Source organism: Oryx dammah, unplaced genomic scaffold (assembly GCF_014754425.2).
Source record: "Oryx dammah isolate SB20612 unplaced genomic scaffold, SCBI_Odam_1.1 HiC_scaffold_23, whole genome shotgun sequence".
NCBI classification, from domain to species: Eukaryota; Metazoa; Chordata; class Mammalia; order Artiodactyla; family Bovidae; genus Oryx; species Oryx dammah.
The window spans coordinates 85,073,607-85,092,444 of record NW_024070207.1 but is presented as its reverse complement, the minus strand read 5'-3'; the positions used below and the strand labels follow the sequence as shown (position 1 = coordinate 85,092,444).

Here is an 18,838-nt window from a genome sequence, read left to right as displayed (position 1 = left end):
TACCATTACTAGAACCAATGTATACATTATTGTAGTCCTAGGAGAAGAGCTGGAGAAAGCTGCAGAAAGCTTATTTGATTAAATAATGGTTATTAACTTCCCAAATTTAGAGAGATATTCAGACATCCAAGTTCATGAAATTCATAGGTCCCTCTAAAATTTCAACCTGAATGATCTTCTCCAAGAGAAAACTATCTAAAAATGAAAGAAAAGATTTAAAAACCATCAGGAATTTAAAATTCCTTATATATAAGAAATTCCTATTTAACAGATTTTTCAGCAGAAACTTGCAGATGAAGAAGTATAGGGTGATATAGTTAAAGTGCTGAGAGGAAAAAAAAAAGCTGTGAAGCAAGAATAGTTGACCAGGCAGTGTTGTCCTACACAAATGAAGGAGAGTATCGGAGTAAAGTCCTTCCCATACAATCAAAAGCTGATGGCCTTTATCACCTCTAGATCTGACTTACAAAAATATTGCTGAAAGGAGTTCTTCAAGTTGAAAGGAAAGGACAATTATTAGCATTAGGAAAATACGTGAGACCATAAAACACACTAGTCAAGGTAAATATATAGTCAAATAAGAATTTGTGATATGATATTGTGTTAATATTGTAATTCTAGGGTCAAGGTTAAAGGACAAAAATATCAAAAATAATCATAGCTAGAACATTTGCTGTGTGCTGCCTTTTTGATAATAACCATTCTGAGAATTGTGAAGGGATATCTTATTGTGGTTTTGATTTGCATTCCCCTATCACTAATTATTTTAAGCCTCTTTTCATATTCTTTTTGGCCATTGCTTTGTCTTTGTGGAAACATGTCTATTCAGATCCTCTGACCATTTTGTAATTAGATTGTTTGATGCTGAGTTGTATGAGTTTTTTGTATATTTTGAATAGTAATGCCTTATCAGATATATTATTTGCAAATATCTCCTCTGTTTCAATAGGTAGCCTTTTCATTTTACTGCTAGTTTTCTTCACTGTGCAAAAGCTTCTTGGTTTGATGTAATTCTGTTTGTTTATTTTAGCTTTTGATTTCCTTGCCTGAGAAAACATTTCCAAAAACATATTACTAAGACCAATGTCAAAGATGATACAGCATATGTTTTCTTTGAGAAATTTTATGGTATCAGGTCTCACATTTAAGTCTTTAATCTCTTTTGTGTTTATTTTTGTGCATGGAGTGAGAGAGTAGTCCAGTGTGATTATTTTGTCTGTAGCTGTCCAGTTTGCTCAGCACCATTTGTTGAAAGGGCTGCCTGTCCCCCAAAAATATATTCTTACCTCCTTTATAATACATTAATTGCTGATATAAGGGTGCATTTCTGGGCTCTCCATACCAGTCCATTGAATAATGTGTCGGTTTTTGTGGCAGTACACCATGCTGTTTTGCTTACTATACCTTGTAGTATAACTTGAAATCAAGGAGTATGATACCTTCAGTTAGGTTCTTTCTCAAGGTTATTTTGGCTGTTCAGGATCTTTTATGTTTCCCTACAAATTTAGAATTATTCATTCTAGTTCTGTATAAATAGTCATTGCTATTTTGATAGTGATTGCATTGAATTTGTAGATTGCCTTGGATAAAAGCTATTTTAATAATATTTATTCCAATCAGTGAACACAGTCTATCTTCCCATCTCTTGTATCATCTTGCGTTTCTTTCAACAATGTCTGATAATTTTCTGAGTACAAGTTTCTACCTTCTTATTTAGATTTACCCCTAGGAATTTTATTCTTTTTGATGTGATGGCAAAGGGGATTGTTTTCTTTATTTCTTTATCTTGCACCTTGTTTTTGGTATTTAGAAATGCAATAAATTTTGTATGTTAGTTTCATATCATATAACTTAGCCAAATACACTGATGATTTCTAGCATGTTTTGGTGACATGTTTACAATTTTCTATACATAGTATCATGTCATCTATACATAGTGACAGTTTTACTTCCTCCTTTCCAATTTGTGTACCTTTCATTTATTTTCTTGTCTGATTGCAGTGGCTAGAACTTGCAATAATATATATGTATAATATACTGAATAAAAGTGGCCAGAGTAGGCCAACTTGTATTGTTCCTGGTCTTAGAGAAAAAAAGGTTTCAGCTTTTCAAAACTGAATATTATATTAGCTGTGGGCTTGTGATATAATGCCTGTATCTTGTTGATTTGCATTATTGTTGAGGTATTTCCCTCTATACCCACTTTGTTGAGAGATTTTTTAAATCGTAAATGGATGTGAAATTCTTTCAAAAGTTTTTTGGCAACTGTTGAGACAATGATATGATTTTTATTCTTCACTTTGTAAATATTGTGTTTCAGATTTATTTGTTTGCACATATAGGACAATTTTAACACCTCCCCACTTACTTATGGTGTATGATCCTTTTATTATATTGTTGAATTTGGTTGGTAATATCTTGTTGAGGATAATTTCATCTATATTCATCAGTGATATTGACCTGTAATTTTCTTTTTTTACAGTACCTTTCTGTGATTTTGTAAGAGGCTAGTGGTGGCCTCTTGGAATGAGGTTGGAAGTGTTCCTTCCTCAGCAATTTTTGGAATAGTTTGAGAAGGATAGATATTAGCTGCTCTTTAAATGCTTGGTAGAGTTCAATTGTGAGGCCATCTGGTCCTAGAATTTTGCTTTTGAGGAGTTTTAAAATTACTGATTCAATTCCATCACTGGTAATTTCTCTGTTCGTATTTTCTATCTTACTGGGTCATTCTTGAAAGATTACATATTTCTAAAAATTTAACCATTACTTCTTCATTGACCATTTCTTTGGTATACAGTAATCTCATGATCCTTTGTGTTTCTGTGATGTTAGTTGTAAGTGCTAATTTTTATATTAATATTTTATTGATTTGGATCATCTCTCTTTTTTCCTGATAAGCCTGATTAGAAGATTAGAATTTTTGTTTTTCTTTGAACCAGTGAACTCTTAGTTTCATTGATCATCTCTGTTACTTCATTTTTTGAAATAGTTTCTCCTCTATTTCATTTTTTTCTGCTCTCATATTTACGGTTTCTATCTATAAACTTCATTTTCAGAGCTGCTTTTTCTTTCTTGAAAATTCCCTGACATTCCAGTGGTTAGGACTTTGTGCTCACTGCTGAGGGTTTGTGTTCAATTCCTAGTCAAGGAACTGTGACCCCACAAGCCTCATGGCATGACCCCCAAAATCTGCTTTTCCCAAGATCTACATATTTTATATCTTTTTGAGTTTTACTCACCTTCCAAATTCTTGGTTTTTAATTGTAATATAACTGTATAACGTAGAAGACAGAGATGGAAAATGTAATCACAAATTTTAAAGTTCATAATTTTTATATTTATTATAAAATAAATTATGCTTGCTCCTTGGAAGAAAAGTTATGACCAACCTAGGTAGCATATTAAAAAATAGAGACATTACTTTGCCAATAAAGGTCCGTCTCATCAAAGCTATGGTTTTTCCAGTAGTCATGTGTGGCTGTGAGAGTTGAAGTATAAAGAAGGCTGAGCACCAACGAACTGATGCTTTTGAAATGTGGTGTTGGAGGAGACTGTTGAGAGTCCCTTGGACACCAAGAAGATCCAACCACTCCATCCTAAAGGAAATCAGTCCTGAATATCCACTGAAAGGACTGATGCTGAAGCTGAAACTCCAATACTTTGGCCACCTGATGCAAAGAACTGACTCATTGGACCCTGATACAGGGAAAGATTGAAGATGGGAGGAGAAAGGGATGACTGAGGATGAGAATGTTGCATGGCATCACTGACTCGATGGACATGTTTGCTCAAGCTCTCTGAATTGACGATGGATAGGCAAGCCTTGTGTGCTGCAGTCCATAGGGTCACAAAGAGTCGGACACAATGGAGCAACTGAATTAATGTGTTCTACCTTGCAAAATGTTCTGTGTTCCCTTAAGAAAAAAGTGTATTCTGTTGCTTTCAGATGGAGTCTTAGGTAGATTGTCTGTCTCCACTTTACTTTGTTCTTTTTCAGGGATGTAATCTTATTTCTTCTTCTTAAAGACATTCTTCTGTTGCCTCATTTTTGCCTAAGTTGCTGTTTTTATTTTTATGTGCCTGGTAGGTAACTGACAATATATAACTAATATCCCCAACCTTGGAGAACTGGCCTTCTGTAGGAGACATCCTGTGTGTACCACCAGCACATCACTTAATAGACATGCTATACAAAAAAGGTCTTCACAACCAAGATAATCACGATGGTGTGATCACTCACCTAGAGCCAGACATCCTGGAATGTGAAATGAAGTGGGCCTTAGAAAGCATCACTACGAAGAAAACTAATGGAGATGATGGAATTAGTTGGGCTATTTCAAATCCTGAAAGATGATGCTGTGAAAGTGCTGCACTCAATATGCCAGCAAATTTGGAAAACTCAGCAGTGGCCACAGGACTGGAAAAGGTCAGTTTTCTTTCCAATCCTGAAAAAAAGCAATGCCAAAGAATGCTCAAACTACTGCACAATTGCACCCATCTCACATGCTAGTAAATAATGCTCAAAACTCTCTAAGCAAGGCTTCAGCAATACATGAACTGTGAGCTTCCAGATGTTCAAGCTACTTTTAGAAAAGGCAGAGGAACCAGAGATCGAATTGCCAACATCCACTGGATCATCAAAAAAGCAAGAGAGTTCCAGAAAAACATCTATTTCTGCTTTATTGACTATGCCAAAGCCTTTGACTGTGTGGATCACCATAAACTGTGGAAAATTCTGAAAGAGATGGGCACACCAGACCACCTGACCTGCCTCTTGAGAAACCTATATACAGGTCAGGAAGCAACAATTAGAACTGGACATGGAACAGCAGACTGGTTCCAAATAGGAAAAGGAGTATGTCAAGGCTATATATTGTCACCCTGCTTATTTAACTTATATGCTGAGTACATCATGAGAAACGCTGGACTGGAAGAAACACAAGCTGGAATCAAGATTGCTGGGAGAAATATCAATAACCTCTGATATGCAGATGACACCACCCTTATGGCAGAAAGTGAAGAGGAGCTAAAAAGCCTCTTGATGAAAGTGAAAGTGAAGAGTGAAAAAGTTGGCTTAAAGCTCAACATTCAGAAAACGAAGATCATGGCATCTGGTCCCATCACTTCATGGGAAATAGATGGGGAAACAGTGGAAGCAGTGTCAGACTTTATTTTTGGGGGCTCCAAAATCACTGCAGATGGTGATTGCAGCCATGAAATTAAAAGAGGCTTACTCCTTGGAAGAAAAGTTATGACCAACCTAGATAGCATATTAAAAAACAAAGCCATTACTTTGCCAACAAAAGTCTGTCTAGTCAAGGCTATGGTTTTTCCTGTGGTCATGTATGGATGTGAGAGTTCGACTGTGAGGAAAGCTGAGCGCCAAAGAATTGATGCTTTTAAACTGTGGTGTTGCAGAAGACTCTTGAGAGTCCTTTGGATTGCAAGGAGATCCAACCAGTCCATTCTGAAGGAGATCAGCCCTGGGATTTCTTTGGAGGGAATGATGCTGAAGCTGAAACTCCAGGACTTTGGCCACCTCATGAGAAGAGTTGACTCATTGGAAAAGACTTTGATGCTGGGAGGGATTGGAGGCAGGAGGAGAAGGGGACGACAGAGGATGAGATGGCTGGATGGCATCACTGACTTGATGGATGTGAGTCTGAGTGAACTCTGGGAATTGGTGATGGACAGGGGGGCCTGGTGTGCTGCGATTCATGGGGTCGCAGAGTTGGACACGACTGAGACTGAATTGAACTGAACTGATGCATTCCTCCTATGAAGGCTGTATGGGTCATCTTTTTGTGGCAGACTGACTATGTGGAGTGTCTGTGAGTCTTGTTTGGCCCACAGTTGGTTCATTGCCAGTTACTGCCTTGTGCGGAAGCTGCCAACTTCTATTTGGTGGAGTTGTTTCGTGAGGTGACTGATTGCAGAACTCCAGGGGGCCCAGATTACATATAAATTTTAAGGTTTTTTGATCTAGTTTTATGAATCATGGCATGGGTCTTTTAAGAGGATTTGATTTAAATCTGTAGGGCTTCCCAGGTGGCACTAGTGATAAAGAATCTGCCTACCAATGCAGGAGTTGCAAGAGATGTGGGTTCAATCCCTGAATCATGAAGATCCCCTGGAGGAGGGCATGGCAACCCACTACAGTGTTCTTGCCTGGAGAATCCCATGGACAGAGGAGCTTGGCAGGCCACAGTCTAAATGGTCACAAAGAGTTGGACATGACTGAAGTGACTGACTGAGCACATATGCATGCTTTAAATCTGTAAATTGCTTAGTATTTGTTGTTGTTTAGTTGCTCTGACACTTTACAACTCTGTGGACTGCAGCACTCCAGGCTCTCTGGTCCTTCACTATCTCCCAGAGTTTGCTCAAACTCATGTCCATTGAATTGGTGATGCCATCCAACCATCTCATTCTCTGTCTTCCCCTTCTCCACCTGCCTTCAATCTTTCCCAGCATCAGGGTCTTTTCCAGTGAGTCAGCTCCTTGCATCAGGTGGCAAAATATTGGAGCTTCAGCTTCAGCTTCAGCATCAGTCCTTCCAATAAATATTCAGGGTTGATTTCCTTTAGGATTGACTGATTTGATCTTGCAGTCCAAGTGACTCTCAAGAGTCTTTTCTAGCACTACAGTTCAACAGCATCCATTCTTCAGTGGTCATCCTTCTTTATGGTCCAACTTTTACATTCATATATGACTACTGGAAAAACCATAGCTTTGACTATACAAACTTTTGTTGGAAAAGTGATGTCTCTGCTTTTTAATATACTGTCTAGGTTCGTCATAGCTTTTCTTCCAAGGAGCAAGCAGCTTTGAATTTTATTGCTGCAGTCACCATCCACAGTGATTTTGGAGCCCAAGGAAACTGAGTCTGTCACTGTTTTGATTGTTTCCCCATCTGTTTGCCAAGAAGTGATGGGACCGGATGCCATGATCTTGATTTTTTGAATGTTGAATTTAATCCAGCTTTTTTACTTTCCTTTTTCACCTTCCTCAAGAGGCTCTTTAGTTCCTCTTTGCTTTCTGCCAAAAAGATGGTGTAATTTTCATATCTGAGGTTATTGGTATTTCTCCCAGCAATCTTTATCCCAGTTTGTTCTTCATTCAGCCAAGCATTTTGCTGATGTACTCTGCATATAAGTTAAATAAGTAGGGTGACAATATACAACCTTGTCATATGCCTTTCCTAATTTTGAACCAGTCCATTGTTCCATGTCCAATTCTAACCGTTGCTTCTTAATCTGCATACAGGTTTCCCAGGAGGCAGGCAATGTGGTCTGTTAGTCCCATATCTTTACGGATTTTCCAGTTTGTTGTGATCCACACAGTCAAGGCTTTAGTGTAGTCAATGAAGCAGAAATAGACGTTTTTCTGAAATTCTCTTGAGTTTTTCTATGATCCAATGGATAGTGGCAATTTGATTTTTGGTTACTCTGCCTTTTCTAAATCCAGTTTGTACATCTGGAAATTCTCCTTCAAGCTAGGCTTCAAAAGTATGCTTTACTTAAAATGGACTTTTTAATAATATAATGCTTCAAATCCACAAACACAGGATATCTTTCCATTTCTTTGTATAATTTTCAGATTCTTTATTCAGTGTCTTATAGTTTTCAGTGATTCAGTCTTTCACTACTTTTGTTAAGTTTGTTTGTTTAGGTTTTCTGCCCACTTTTTTCATTGTGTTGTTTGTTTTGTTGGTATTGAGATGCATGAGTTGCTTCTATATTTGGGAGATTATGCCATTATCAGGGCACCAATGGAGATTCAGAGCTAGAGAACAGACTTGTGGACACAGTAGGGGAAGGAGAGGATAGGATGAATTGAGAGAGTAGCATTGAAACATATACATTACTATATGTAAAATAGCCGGTAGGAATTGGCTGTATGATACAGGGAGCTCAAACCAGTGCTCTGTGACAACCTAGAGGGGTGGAATGGATTGGGAGGTGGGAGGGAGGTTCAAGAAAAAAGGGAATATATATACCAATGGTTGATTCATGCTGTTGTAAGACAGAAACCAACACAGTATTGTAAAGCAATTACCTTCCATCAAAAAGAAATAAATTATTAAAAATAGCTACATATTATATAAATGTTTATATGAAATGCCCATAATATTAAAACTCTTAGAAAGACTAGATTAGTAACTGGGATTGAGAGGAGAGGAAAATGGGAAGAGGCTGATAATTCATGTGGAATTTCACTTTGGGGTAATACAAATGATCTAAATTTCAATAGTAGGTATGCAGAATTGAAAGAGACACGTGTACCCCAATGTTCATCACAGCACTGTTTACAATAGCCAGGACATGGAAGCAAACTAGATGTCCATCAGCAGGAGAATGGGTAAGAAAACTGTGGTACATATACACAATGGAATATGAATGCATTTGAATCAGTTCTAATGAGGTGGATGAAAGTGGAGCCTATTTTACAGAGTGAAGTATGTCAGAAAGAAAAACACCTATACATATACCAACACATATATATGAAATTTAGAAAGATGGTAATGATGACCCTATATGCGAAACAGCAAAAGAGACACAGATGTATAGAACAGTCTTTTGGACTCTGAGAGAAGGCAAGGATGGGCTAATTTGAGAGAATAGCATTAAAACATGTATATTATCATATGTGAAACAGATTGCCAGTCCAGGTTCAATGCCCAAGACAGGGTGCTCAGGGCTAGTGCACTGGGATGACCCTGAGGGATGGGATGGGGAGGGAGGTGGGAGGGGGGTTCAGGATGGGGAACACATGTACACACGTGGCTGATTCATGTCAATGTATGGCAAAAACCACTACAATATTGTAAAGTAATTAGCCTCTAATTAAAATAAATAAATTAATTAAAAATAAGCTAATAGTACGTATGGCTGCACATATCTGTGAATGTGCAAAAACCATTGAATTGTACACTATAAAGGCTGAATTTTATGTGATGATAATTATATCTCAATAAAATGTTGACTTAAAGATTAGAAAAAGAGAATTCTCATATACATGAAAATTAAACAGCACACAACTGAACAACCAGTGGATCAACGAATAAGTCAGGGCAGCAAAGGAGACACAGATGTAAGAACAGAGTTTTGGACTCAGTGGAAGATAGAGAAGGTGGGATGATTTGAGAGAATAGCATTGAAACATACATTGCCATATGTAAAATAGATAACCAGTGCAATTTTCATGTTTGAAGCAAGGCACCCAGAGCTGGTACTCTGTGACAACCTGGAGGCATAGGGTGTGGTGGGAGGTGGGAGGATGGTTCAGGATGGAAATGACACGTGTATACCTGTGACTGACTCATATTGATGTATGGCAAAAACCATCACAATATTGTAAATAATTGCCCTCCATTAAATTATTTTTTAAGGGAAATGAAAAATATATTGAAACATATGAAAATAGAATCAAAACACACCATAAGTTATGGGATGCTGCAAAAGCATTTCTAAGAGAGAAGTTCATGATGATAAATGCCTATATGAAGAAAAAAGAAACATCTCAAATAAACAGCTTTACTTTACACATTAATGAACTAAAAACAAGAACAAAACCAAAGTTAACAGAATGAAGGAATTAACAAAGTTCAGATGGGAAATAAATGAAATCATCAACAGAAAACAATAGAAAAGATTGATGAAACTGTATTGTTTTTTTGAAAACACAAATAAAATGCAGAAATCTTTTACTAGACTAGTAAGAAAAAAGAGATAAATCTCAAATAAATAAAAAATGAAAGAGGGACTATTACAGCTAATTCCACAGAAATACAAAGAACTTTAAGAACCTACTATGAACAATACACAGAAATTGCATAACTGAGAAGAAATGGATAAATTCCTATAAATATACAACCTAACAAGACTGAATCTTGAAGTAATATACAATATGAACAGACTAATAGTAAGTAAATATATAATTTATTAATCAAAAAGTTAGGAAACAAGAAAAGCCCAAGACCAGATCGTTTTACTGGTGGATTCTACCGAACATTTAAGAAGTAACCCCAATCCTTTTGAACTCTGAGAAACTGAAGAAGTACAACACTTTTAAAATAACTTTATTAGGTGAGCACTACCCAGGTACCATATTCCAATGAAGATACTAAAAGAAAATAAAACTATTGGTCAATATGTTTGATGACATATACATGCAAAATTATCAACAAAATACAAGCAAACGTAATTCAACAGAGCATTAAAAGGGTCATACACCATCATTAAGTGAGACTAATAAATGGAGTGCAAGGGTGATTCAACATATTTAAATCAGTAAATGTGATACACCACATTAATTCAATGAATGAATGAATGATACAAATCTTGTGATCATCTGTTAGATGAAGAAAAAACATTTCATGAAATTCAAAACCCTCTTATGGTAAACAAACAAAGAAAACCAAAAATCCCTCGACCAATTAGGCATAGAACGAACTTACTTTGACAAAACAAAAACTATTTATAACAGGCCAAAAGCTCACCTCATAGTCAATGGTGAAAGGTTGAAAGCTTTTCCTCTAAGATTGGGGAAAAGAAAAGGGTACCTGCACACATGAATCCTATTCAACATAGTACTGAATGTCCTAGCCAGAGCATCAGGCAAGCTAAAAAATTAAAAGCATTCAAATTGGAAAGGGAGAAATAAAATTGTTTGCAGAATATATGATCTTATATAGAAAAACTCTAAAGCCTCAACAACAACAACAAAAGAAGCACTGTTAGAACAAAAAATGAGTTCAATAAATTGCAGGATATAAAATCAATGTACAAGTACCAGTTATGTTTCTATACACTAACTATGAAGTGTCTATCTGAAAAAGAAATCAGTGAAGCAATACTATTTACAATAGCATCAAAAATAATGAAATATTTAGAAATATATTTACCCATGGAAGTAGAGCACTATATTAGAAACTATAAGACATTGATGAAAGAAATTTAAGTAGACACACATAAATAGATAGATATCCTGTATCTGTGGATTGGAAGAATCAATATTTTAAATTTAATTTTCCATAAATTCCATATTATCCAAAGCCATCTATATAGTCAATACAATCTATAACAATATCCCAATGGCATTTTTACACAAATAGAAAAACAATCCTAATATGTTTATGAAACCACAAAAGACCCAGAATAGCTAAGGCAAACTTGAGCAAAAAGAACAGTGAAGTGAGGCATCATATTTCCTGAGTTCAAGCAATATTACCAAGCTGTAGTAATCAAAACAGTACAGTATTGGGATAAAAATAGACACATAGACTAACAGACCAGAATTGAGAGTTCAGAAATAAATCCATAAATAATGGCCAACAAATACTTGACAAGGGAGTGAAGAATACTCAGTGAGGAAAGGATAATGGCTTCAATAAATGGGGAAACTGGATATTTACATGCAAAAAATGAAACCAGGGACCTATCTTACACCACTCACACAGAAAATTGAAATAGATTAGAGACAAAGACCTGAAGTTATAAAAATCCTAAAAAAAATAAGTAAAAAATTTCTTGACATCAGTCTTGGCAGTGGTATATTGGATATGACACTGAAAGCTTAAGCAACAAAAGCATAAGTAAGCAAATAGAACTACAACAAACTTAAAAACTTCTGCACAGAAAAATGTTATCTACAAAATGAAAAAGCAACCTACAGAACAGGAGAAAGTATTTGCAAAACACCTCTCTGATGAGAGATTAATATTCAAAATATACAAGGAATTAATATAACACAATAGCAAAATAACAATAAACAGATTTTAAAATGAGCAGGAAATGAATAAACATCTTCCTAAAGAAGACATACAAATGACAACAGGTACTTGAAAAGATGCACACCACCACTAATTATCAAGGAAATACAAATCAAGGTACTTCCCTGGTGGTCCATGTATTAAGATTCTGCTTTCAGTGCTGAGGGAGAGTGTTCAATCCTTGGCCAGAGAAATAAGATCTTGCACGCTGCATGGTGCAGCCAAAAACAAATAAAGGAAATACAAATCAAAACCACATTGAGATACCACCTTACAACTGTTAGAATGATTGTCAAAAAGATAAGGGATAACAGATGCTGATGACAATACAGACAAAAAGAACACCAGTACACCATTAGTGTGGATGTAAATTGGTACAACCACTATACAGAGAATCCTCAAGAAATTAAAAATAGAATTACCATATGATCCAGCAACTCCACTTCTGGGTATATATACGAAGAAGATGAAATCACTGTCTCAAAGAAATATCTGCACACCCATGTTCATTGCAGCAACATTACATACAATAGCCAAGATATGGGAACAACTTAAGTGTCTATGGACAGATGTATGGATAAAGAAAATGCAAGATATATATATATATATATGCATGTATGTAACATTTGTATATATAATTTTATACATAATATTACAATTCCAATTCAGCAGTCATAAAAATGAAGGAAATCCTGCCGTTTTTGACAACATGGATGGACCGTGAAGATTTTAAGCTAAGCAAAATAAATCAGAGACAGACAAGCACTGTATGATCTTACTTATATGTAGAATCTAAAAAGGCTGAGCTGACAGAAACAGAGGGTAGAGCATTGGTGTCCAGGGCCTAGAGGGTGAAAGAAATGGGGGGATGGTGTTCCAAGAGTATAACTTTTCAGACATTAAAGAAATAAGTTCTCAGGATCCAATATGTAGTATGGTAACTATAGTTAACAATAGTGTTACTAAAAAAGTAGATCTTAAATGTTCTCACCACAAAATAAAATAATGGCATGTTGAATTGTATTGGAAACATAAAGAATTTTTATTAAATTCAACAAATGTTTAATGCTTTTAAAGCTTTAACATCATGTCTTCTACAATTAATAAAGTTCTATTTTTAGCATGGAGGTTCAATCTGGGGAGTCAGAAAGATAAATAACACAATCTTAGCCTAGAAGTAACTTACAATAAATTTAGAATAAACAGAAATGTATGTATAAAAATAGTAGATAAAAATTTAAAAATTAATGACAAAATTAGGCTCTAATTATTTCAAACATTACTCCATGCCTTCATTGCTGTGTTCTTCTCCCACTTGAATAACTTACCAAACTCATTAGCCAACTATACATTTGTCATTGTTGGTAAGTTTACACCATTTCTGTTTTTTTTTTTTTTTTATTAGAAGATAATTGCTTTACAATGCTGTGGTGGTCTCTGTGTACATCAATGCAAATCAATCATATTTATATATATATTCCCTCTCTCTTGAGCCTCCCTCCCCCCAGTTCCACCCCTCTATGTTGTCACAGAGTGTGAGACTGGGCTCTGTGTGTTATATGCAGCTTCCTGCTAGTTTTCTATTTTATACATGATATTACTACTTTTGCAATTGTCCTAGCCTCTGCTTCCCCTGCTGTTTCCACAAGTCCATTCTCCACATCTGCGTCTCCATTTCTTCTCTGTAAATAAGTTCATCAGTACTGTTTTTCTAGATTCCATATATATATGTTAATATACAATATTTGTTTTCCTCTTTTCAACTTAATTCACTCTATATAACAGGCTCTAGGTTCATCCACCTTGCTACAACTGACTCAAATCCGTTCCTTTTTATGACTGAATAATGTTCCACTGTATTGTGCCACAACTTCTTTACTAATTTATCTGTCAGTGGACATCTAAGTTGTTTCCATGTCCTAGCTATTGTCAATAGTGCTGCAGTGAAAATTGGGATACTTGTATCTTTCTGAATTATTGTTTTCTCAGAGTGTATGCCCAGTAGTGGGATTGCTGGGTCACATGGTAGTTTAATTCCTAGTTTGTTAAAGAGTCTTCTGTACTGTTCTCCATAGTGGCTGTACCAATTTACATTCCTGCCAACAGTGCAATAAAGTTTCCTTTTTTCCACATCCTCTCCAGCATTTATTGCTTGTAGGTTTTTTTTTTTTTTTTTGATGATGGTCATTCTGAATGGTGTGAGGTGGTACCTCACTGTAGTTTTGATTTGCAATTCTCTAGTAATGAGTGGTGTTGATCATCTTTTCATGTGTTTATTGTCCATTTGTATGTCTTTGGAGAAATGTCTGTGTAGGTCTTCTGCCCGTTTTTTTATTGGACTGTTTGTTTTTCTGATATTGAGCTGTATGAGCTGCTTATATATTTTGGAGATTGATCCTTTGTTAGTTGCTTCACTTGTAATTATTTTCTCTCATCCTGAAGGTTGTCTTTTTGTCTTGTTTATTGTTTCCTTTGCTGTGCAAAAGCTTTTAAATTTAATTAGATTCCATTTATTTTTGTTTTTATTTCCATTACTCTAAGAGGTGGGACAAAGATCTTGCTGTGTGTGCTATGTTCCTATAAGAGCTTTATAGTTTCTGGGCTTGCATTTAAGTCTCTAATCTATTTTGAGTTTATTTTTGTGTACGGTGTTAGGGAGTATTCTAATTTCCTTCTTTTGTATGTAGCTGTCCAGTTTTCCCAGCACCACTTATTGAAGAGGCTGTCTTTTCTTCGTTGTATATTCTTGCCTCCTTTGTGAAAGATAAGGTGTCTGCAGGTGCATAGGTTTATCTCTTGGTGTTCTGTCTTGTTCCATTTCTTAAATATGAAAATACTGTCACACTTAATGTATCCTCCAGAAGCTTCTTTTGTTTAATAGGGAAAATACATTGTCTATTATATACTTCCTATTGTATATAAGAAGAAAAATGGGAATCATGATAATGACTTATGGATTTGGTAACATTTGGAAGACTTGTAAAATATAAATATTGATTCATTTACCACAGGGATACAATCAAGACAGAAACCATAAGTTTATACCATGCAGAAAATTTTAAGTTATATAAAATGGATTTTACTCAAAATATAATGGAAACTTTTTGCTATGTGAGAAGTGGATTGTTGGGAACAAGAATGGAAGTAGTAACCAGTGAAGAGATGGTTATATAAGTCCAGTTAACAGATGTCAGAGGCTGGGACTTGAGTGATGATGGTAGAAATGAAGAGAATTGGGAACATTTATATTTATAACATCCAAATAGAGATTTTTAACTGATAATTGGACATCAAAGTATGAAATTCAAGAGCAAGATCAGTGCTATAAATCTAAAATGGGACTTAATTAAATGAGATTATGTGAGATTCAAATGGATAAGGTATCGATACAAAACACAGGTTGGAGAAAGATTAGTGTGCAGGTTCATAGTGTTTCAGAGTCACTTAATATTGAGTTGGTTGTCAATATTTAGATGATCATCAGACATTACACAGAGTTCTAAATTTCAGATTTATCTTAGAAAACACAAATATTTGGCAACACTAGGTTTGCATTCCCACTGAAGTTTGAGTAGTGTCCATTCCTTTTAGATATGGTATACATACTCTAGTTTTCCAAATCCCCATTCAGCTGCTTTCCTTCTTTACATTACCTGCCTGGTCCCTGTAGAAATTTAAATTTCATGTCTAAGTCTAGGATAATAAAGGAGCTTCATTATGGGAAAAGTTATATCTGGTAGATGGAGAAGGTAGAAGATTCAAGAATGTAACAGAGAAAAAGAGGACAGAATAGGAGAAGAAAGCCTCATCACAGAAGACAATGGAGGAGAAAGTTGTAAGGAAGGGCATCAGTGATGGCAAATGCCTCCAAGAAGGATCAAGCAGAATGATGTCTGAGGAAAAGTTTCCACTGGTGGTGATCAGAAAAAACATTTGAAAAAACAATTTCAGAGTGTTTTTCAAAGCAAAAACAGTTTGAGAAAGCAAAGCAGCAGAGGGAGAAGTCACACTGAAATATAAAACCTGAGTTGAGGAAAGGGTAGTAAGTATAGACTTCAACAGAAGCAATACTGTACATATAATGCAGAGAGTGATTTGGATGATATCATTAAGCGACTGGGAAAACCAGTTGTATCTATGTACTTAAAGTCACAGCTTACAGAAAAAGGTGAAAATATTCTGTATGTTGTGTTTATTTATTGAGTACATTGAGGACTTATGCTATTTTAAGATAAGTTTAGTTCTCAACTCTAATAGGGCTTACTAGTTGTGTCTCCTTGGACATAATAACCCTCTCTTGAGTTTCTGTGAGGATGGAATTAGGTTAGGCCACAAATAAATGTTGGTATCTATCCCTTCCTTACATATAAAAAGTTTATTAAATTATTGTTTTCAGTTCAGTCGCTCAGTCGTATCCAACTCTGCGACCACATGAATTGCAGCACGCCAGTCCTCCCTGTGCATCACTAACTCCCAGAGTTTACTCAAACTCATGTCCATCGAGTTGGTGATGCCATCCAGCAATCTCATCCTCTGTCATCCCCTTCCTCTCTTGCCCCCAATCCCTCCCAGCATCAGGGTCTTTTACAATGAGTCAACACTTCGAATGAGGTGGCCAAAGTATTGGAGTTTCAGCTTTAATATCAGTCCTTCCAATGAACATCCAGGACTGATCTCCTTAAGAATGGACTGGTTGGATATCCTTGCAGTCCAAGGGACTCTCAAGAGTCTTCTGCAACACCACAGTTGAAAACCACAAATTCTTCTGCGCTCAGCTTTCTTTATAGTCCAACTCTCACATCCATACATGACCACTGGAAAAACCATAGCCTTTGACTAGATGAACGTTTGTTGACAAAGTAATTTCTCTGCTTTTTAATATACTATCTAGGTTGGTCATAACTTTCCTTCCAAGGAGCAAGCCTCTTTTAATTTCATGGCTGTAATCATCATCTGCAGTGATTTTGGAGCCCCCCAAAATAAAGTCTGACACTGTTGCCACTGCTTCCCCATCTATTTCCCATGAAGTGATGGGACCATATGCCATGATCTTCGTTTTCTGAATGTTGAGCTTTAAGCCAACTTTTTCGCTCTCCTCTTTCACTTTCATCAAGAGGATTTTTAGTTCCTCTTCACTTTCTGCCATAAGGGTGGTGTAATCTGCATATCTGAGGTTACTGATATTTCTCCAAGCAATCTTGATTCCAGCTTGTGTTTCTTCCAGCCCAGCGTTTCTCATGATGTACCCGGCATAGAAGTTAAATAAGTAGGGTGACAATATACAGCCTTGACATACTCCTTTTCCTATTTGGAACCAGTCTGTTGTTCCATGTCCAGTTCTAATTGTTGCTTCCTGACCTGCGTAAAGGTTTCTCAAGAGGCAGGTCAGGTGGTCTGGTGTGCCCATCTCTTTCAGAATTTTCCACAGTTTATGGTGATCCACACAGTCAAAGGCTTTGGCATAGTCAATAAAGCAGAAATAGATGTTTTTCTGGAACTCTCTTGCTTTTTTGATGATCCAGTGCATGTTGGCAATTTGATCTCTGGTTCCTCTGCCTTTTCTAAAAGTAGCTTGAACATCTGGAAGTTCACAGTTCACGTATTGCTGAAGCTTGGCTTGGAGAATTTTGAGCATTACTTTGCTAGTGTGTGAGATGAGTGCAATTGTGCAGTAGTTTGAGCATTCTTTGGCATTGCCTTTCTTTGGGATTGGAATGAAAACTGACCTTTTCCAGTCCTGTGGCCACTGCTGAGTTTTCCAAATTTGCTGGCATATTGAGTGCAGTGCTCTCACAGCATCATCTTTGAGGATTTGAAATAGCTCAACTGGAGTTCCACCACTTCCACTAGCTTTGTTCATAGTGATGCTTTGTAAGGCCCACTTCATTTCACATTCCAGGATGTCTGGCTCTAGGTGAGTGATCACACCATCGTGATTATCTGGGTCGTGAAAATTTTTTTGTACAGTTCTTCTTTGTATTCTTGCCACCTCTTCTTAGTATCTTCTGCTTCTGTTAAGTCCATACAATTTCTGTCCTTTATTGAGCCCATCTTTGCATGAAATGTTCCCTTAGCATCTCTAATTTTCATGAAGAGATCTCTAGTCTTTCCCATTTTGTTGTTTTCTCTATTTCTTTGCATTGATAGCTGAGGAAGGCTTTCTTATCTTTCCTTGCTGTTCTTTGGAACTCTTCATTCAGATGCTTATGTCTTTCCTTTTCGCCTTTGCTTTTTGCTTCTCTTCTTTTCACAGCTATTTGTAAGGCCTTCTCAGACAGCCATTTTGCTTTTTTGCATTTCTTTTCAATGGGCTAGATCTTGATCCTTGTCTTCTGTACAATGTCACGAACCTCTGTCCATAGTTCATCAGCACTCTGTCTATGTGATCTAGTCCCTTAAATCTATTTCTCACTTCCACTGTATAATCATAAGGGATTTGATTTAGGTCATACGTGAATGGTCTAGTGGTTTTCCCTACTTTCTTCAATGTTTTAGGACTTTAAAATTTATCATGAGATGATAAAAGGAAAACCATTTACAGTTTGTTTTAATTTTCAATTTCAATAATGAAAATTCAGCAGCTTTTTAAAGAAAATCTATATAGTTCAACACATTATTTTTTATTTTTCAAAATTATTTTGTGTCATAGAAAGCAATCTAAAGAGCATGATTCTGGATCTGGTCTGTCTGGGATCAAATTCCAGCTCTATTACTTGTTAGCTATGTCATGAGGGGCAAATTATTTATTCTCTTCAACTTTTTTATCTCTAAAATGAATAAAATAATAGAGCCTTCTTCATAGGGCTGTTGTAAGATTAAATTAGTTAATATATACAGCCTAATTAGAACAGTGTCTAATATTAATACATAGCACTCAAAAATATTGATTATTATTACTTTGGGTAAATGTTTACATTATCATTTTTCTTATAGATTTCTACTTACTGCTTGAAAATGCCCATGTTCTTATTTAACTTTTTTTCTACTTTCAAACTTATATTTGCTCTAATGTGATGTGGTTGATGACTTGTTACTTTACTTAAGCAGCAGAGCTGCAATTCTGAT

The 18,838-nt window shown here is 36.0% G+C and overlaps 1 protein-coding gene across 1 annotated transcript in view; it reads left to right on the top strand.

The window, feature by feature from the left end:
* The window catches only part of KLF8 (Kruppel like factor 8), a 300,659-nt gene that overhangs the window by 117,927 nt on the left and 163,894 nt on the right, over positions 1 to 18,838 (top strand). The gene's annotated exons all lie outside the window — the stretch shown is intronic.